Source organism: Tasmannia lanceolata, unplaced genomic scaffold (genome assembly GCF_043159265.1).
Source record: "Tasmannia lanceolata isolate RefF3 unplaced genomic scaffold, GAP_Taslan_0.1 ptg000037l, whole genome shotgun sequence".
Classification (NCBI taxonomy): domain Eukaryota; kingdom Viridiplantae; phylum Streptophyta; class Magnoliopsida; order Canellales; family Winteraceae; genus Tasmannia; species Tasmannia lanceolata.
In genome coordinates, this window is record NW_027518714.1 from 48,543,999 (window position 1) to 48,549,322 (window position 5,324).

Sequence of the window (5,324 nt, forward strand, 5' to 3'; positions counted from 1 at the left end):
ATGCTCAAATCAGGGAGAAAGAGGGATGCAGACATGTTTGTCATAACCCACATAAGAGTAGAACAAACATAACTCGTTCTCTGCTTCTTATCTCTATTGGATGGCAACTTTGTAATTTTGACCAACTTTATGACCTTTTTACCGACATCAGGAATAAAAAATATTAAAAACAACTCAAGACTTATCTTTAACTTTCTACAGCCTTCTCTCGCAAGTGTTGGTGCAGGTGTAGGGCTGGGTATTACAATTTCAGAGCTAGATGATGTTGGTCATGAGTTTGACACTAGCAGCAATGCAGACACTAATGGAAGGCCGGTTGTTCATGCTGAGGCAGATATTGATGTTGAGTTAGAGCTTCCTATAGAGCTTATTTCAGAGACAGAGGTTGGGTTTGATATTTTCACTGTTGAGACAAATATGCTGGTCTCATCACATGACACATATGCACTGGTTGAGCCACATGAGGATATAGTGACAGAGCAGGCAGATGAGCATCCAGAATCAGAGGATAGAGTGTTTACTAATGAGACATTTCTTGAGACAAATGAGCTAGAGCTTATGGTAAATGGATATCCTATTGATGAGCCGATTGAGCAGATCAGCAGGTTTCTTGCCGACACAGTGGATTCTAGCACATCAGACGATGTTTGGGATGATTGTCAGACTTCTTTTCTGACACAGAGAGGCTTGTTGAGCATATTGATCAGGAGGCCATAGCACTTGTTAAGATTGATTCAGATGTGCTCGAGAACATTTCAGAGGATGTTGTTATTGAGGAGTTCTGTAGAGGCTTACTAGAGGATGACTTAGAGGATTATTTTGTTGAGGATAATCCTACAGAGCTCAACCTGGGGTTGGTGCTGCTCACAACTATTGTGATAGTCCAGGAAGAGTATTTTGTGGTATTTCTAGCTTCTCTACTACTTAGGAGAGATATGCATTTTTGTGATTCTTCTTTGTGGTTCTTGCATTCTTGACGTGCATGTATATCCGAGCACACTTACGGGTGCCACGAGTATTTGAGTGCATAGATGATTACCACAGGAGTATGGTCCTGAATAGAGCATGGGTCATTTATGTCTTTGACCCTGGAGGATATTACTATTTGGCTTGCTGGTGGGGAACTCGAGGTCGAGTTCTTTCAAGAAGGGGAGTTTGATGCAGGAGCATCCCCAGGGAATCTCTACACCGGCTTATGTTTGCTCGTGAGACCTGGTTTACTGTGTTCTTAGTCATGGTTAGTAGTGTGTGGTAGGATGGCCTTTGTCATTTTGGTGTTTGTGCATGCCCTTTTATGTCTTTTGGTTTATGTAGGCGTAGTTTGGTCATTTTTCAAGTGATAAGGCATTTTAGTCATTTTTACTATAGAGAAGGGTGTTTAAGTCTTTTTACCATGTAGGGCATTATAAGCCCATGTTTCTTCTCTTTTTGGGGCTTTTTGATGATTTGAAATTTGGGAGTGAAACTTTCTCTTTTCCTGTTTTTCCTAAGAAATTGAAATTGCAAGCTAATGAATGTAGTTTTGTTTCAATTTCTCTCATCCTCATCATCTCTTGTTGCATGCAAGGGTATTTACCGATGATTCCGTGCTTGATCCGATCCCGAGTGTCCCCACGCCCGAAGTAAGATCAAGGTCCCTATCTTTTCCAAAATTTTTAAAAAAATACAGATCTAGATCGCTTCCGTGGACCGCTCTCTACATCAACTGAATGCTAAGAAGTTTCCGAAAAGATCAAGGATTCATCAAGGTTTAGGGGTCATCAGGAGGTCTCTCTGTTCCCAGATATACAACTTCCGGTCCAGGAGGAACGATTCGCACATTCCCGCGAGCTTTGTAAATAGATGGCAGTCTTCCACTCCCCAAAATTGGGTGTGGTGGGCCCTAACAGATGCACCAAACTATGAATAGAGCAGGGCCCACCATTCATTCCTAATATATTGGTATGGTGGGGCCACTATTTTACCCCTCATGTTTTATGAGGTGGGGCTTTCTATTTTACAACCATGCACAGTATGAGCCAAGAATGCTAGTAAGTGTGAGCATTAATCAATCATTTAAGAGATCGAGAGGAGAGTTACTTCGTACTGAAAATGGAGGAGATTTAGTACGGTGGTGGTAGGGAGATGGGATCCAATTAGGTTGTGTGTGTGTGTGTGTGTGTGTGTGTGTGTGTGTGAGAGAGAGAGAGAGAGAGAGAGAGAGAGAGAGACTTTTCAAAGATTAGTGTTTTAATGTGTTTCTAATACCAAAAGGAGAGATTTTATGGATTTGTTTATAATTTTTCTCAGTCTTCCAACTAAAAGTAAACTTAATTTATAATTAAAGGTAAATTTGGTAAAAAAAATTTAAAGGTTATTTAAGGCAGTGAACCGTAGTTTTCCTAATTAAGAAAATATTGTGGGGATTCTCATAGATAAATACAATAGGGGGTCTTAACAGTTTTCCCTTATTTCATGTGAAATACCCCAAAACGAATTAACGTTTCTGGAGGGGTATTTTAGTCGTTTTAATTAATTTCATTAATTAAATTAAATGCTAATTTTCGTCCAAAAATAAGAGGAAAAATAGGGTGACCTAGTTTGAGTCAATTAGGGCTTCTAAAGGCTACTAAATAAAGGACTCTTAGAGGGGAAACTATAAATACACTCTTTGAAGCCACAAAGTTGCAAAAATCAAACCCTAGGAAGAGAGGAAACGTTTGAGGGAGTGATTGTAATCTTGAAGGAAGAAGAGTGTAAGGAATTCTTGAGGAAATTACCAACAAAAGGTATGTAGAACTTAATTTCGTAGTTAATTCTATTCTCTATCGAGATCTAAGATCTCTTGAGGAGAAAATTAAAAGTCTAATCTAGGGTTTGTTGGATTGAAAACAACAACCATAGATTCAAGGTGAAAATCTTGCATTCCTCGAGTAAAGAATCATAGATTAGGGTTGTGGGAATTGATTTCCCAAAGATCTTTGCAACTTTCCGCGTTTGATGCCCTAATCGATTGAGGAAATCAAGAGAGAATTTATTAAGTTATTTTAATATGCTTAAAGAAAGGAGAAAAGCGATTTTTCGGGTAGAAAACCAGAGAAAACAGTGCTCTCGCTGGTTTTGGGAAAAACCCAAATCGCGAGGTTCGGACGCCCGAAGGAGATATCCGAAGGGTCTTTCGGACGCCCGAAGGGTGAGGGTCGGGCGCCTGGACCCTCATATCCGAGAGCTCCCGAAAGGGGAAAAATTTCAGAGGCGCCATAGAGGCTGGCTCAAATGTCCGAAGGGGTCCTCGGACGCCCAAACACATTATTTTTGGTCAATTTTTGGAGTATTTTCCAGATAGTTTTGAGGGCACAGATTTGTTCCGTAAGACCTAGATATTAATCCAAAGTGTTAATCAAGGGTTAATATGAATTGTAGGTGATACTACACAGTGAATCGAGGATCTTGTTCGTGGGAAACAAATCAAACAAGTACCACGGGTGAGTAGACTTGTTCTACCAAAGTTATTCTACATATTGAATATGACTTATTATGTAAAGTTATATATGTTCTTGATGATATTGACTGTGTTAGTATACACAAGGGTCAATATTCATAGTATGGTATGACTCCTAGTTCAGATCTACTATATGCACGTATGTGCCAGATAGACTTTTATTAGTCACAGTTTGCATCAGGATATGGTGTTATCCGAGTAAGGATGCAACAGTTTAGACGAAGTATTTCGCATGATTACTAGTGAATGAGACTTTTTCTAGGCAGTCTAATGAAGGTCACGGATCAAGCCGCAGTTATAACCCTACGCAGTATTTTTAGGGGTGTAATCCTGTACGAGATCGTTGGGATTCGGCTTCCTACGAGTTAGTAGACAGGTTTCGTTAACTACGTAGTCTAGCAGTACTAGTCCCACTACACTAGGCATTAGGCACAGTTACAGTCATAGTTACAGATACAGTTATGCATGTTTATGACAGTTATACCGTTTTACTGGCCAGATTGTTATGCCAGTTACAATTATTACATAGATTGCCAATTATGCTATTTTTATTGATTGATATCATATTATTATTGTAGACATATATATTTCATTGGCCATTAGCTCATTCCACGCATTCTATGTTACAAGTGGAGAACAATAGGATGCTTGATGCACGGGCTTCGGGTGTGAGCAAGGGCACCAGTTTAGGAGTTTATTATTTCTAGTTATTCAGTTTAATTGAGACAGTAGCTTTAATAGGAATGAACATCTAGTTATTTCATTTGGTTTAAATTGATGTAGTCCATTGGACAAGATATTTTAGTTTCCGCTTTGATTACTCTTATGGTGAATTAATTAATTAGTTATTATTTTAGTGGCTCTGTTTATTGCATGATTCCAGTATGAATGCCTTACATATTCGTGGTTGATGAATATGTGGCACTGTTATGTACCTAGACTGGAATTCGGTTTGGGGGCGTGACATCATGACCAGGAAACGATATTGTTCCTACGTTGGTAATTTGTAATCTTTTATTTCTAAAACTTAATAGAAAAATCTAGCAATAAAAGAAATGTGAGTATCTTCTTAGAAAATGTTGTTCAAAGCATATATACTTTAGAATACTATTTGTAGTTTCAACATAGGAAAAGGTGATATATCAGCATTATAACAGAGGCTTGAACTGTTAGAAATAGTTTCAATTTTGATCATCATTATCATATATCCAAAAGCGACTAAGTACTAATGACTCCTATGTGAGTCATGCCTTTGCCAATGTCACGGGCATAAGCATTGAGACGAATAAACTTTAACTTTTTGCTTTCTTATTTGTAGAGAATTTCAGATGATGGAAAATTTCAAAACTATTATAGTCATGAAAACTCTTGTTCAATCGACCAATCTCTTAGCTTAGATTACTCAATTTTTTTTATTAATTTCCTTTGTTAGAAACAATCAAAAGAAAAAATTGTTTTTACATAATCAAAAGGGAAATTAAGTGCTTTCCAGACCAAAAAAAGAGCGATGGTGATAGACTTGTTTTCTAATAATTAATGTTCTCTAATTCTTTTAAAAAAAAGATGCCACCGGGAATATAAAATATAAGAGCGCCGACTGCACATGAAGAAAATATGGTGATTCAAACCATTCAATTGTCGATCCCTGCATTGTAAATTTTCATGCCCTCAAAATCTTCCCCAAAGGCGTGAGCCTTCGATCTGTGGAGTTTTCTCTACCATCTTTTTTTGCTTTTTTGAATTCTTAGAGTTGCCATAGACCCAATGTAGATAGGCCATGTCCATAGGATGATCCTAACCCTCTAATTCGTGGAAGTTTAAAAAGGATGGTAGAGTATAAAAA

The 5,324-nt window shown here is 38.1% G+C and overlaps 1 long non-coding RNA gene across 1 annotated transcript; it reads left to right on the top strand.

The window, feature by feature from the left end:
* Positions 1-2,635: 2,635 nt before the first annotated feature.
* Positions 2,636-4,337, top strand: LOC143860466 (uncharacterized). The gene is made up of 3 exons (XR_013239718.1): positions 2,636-2,768; positions 3,403-3,464; positions 4,060-4,337. It is a non-coding gene; the product is annotated as an uncharacterized LOC143860466 (long non-coding RNA).
* Positions 4,338-5,324: the final 987 nt, after the last annotated feature.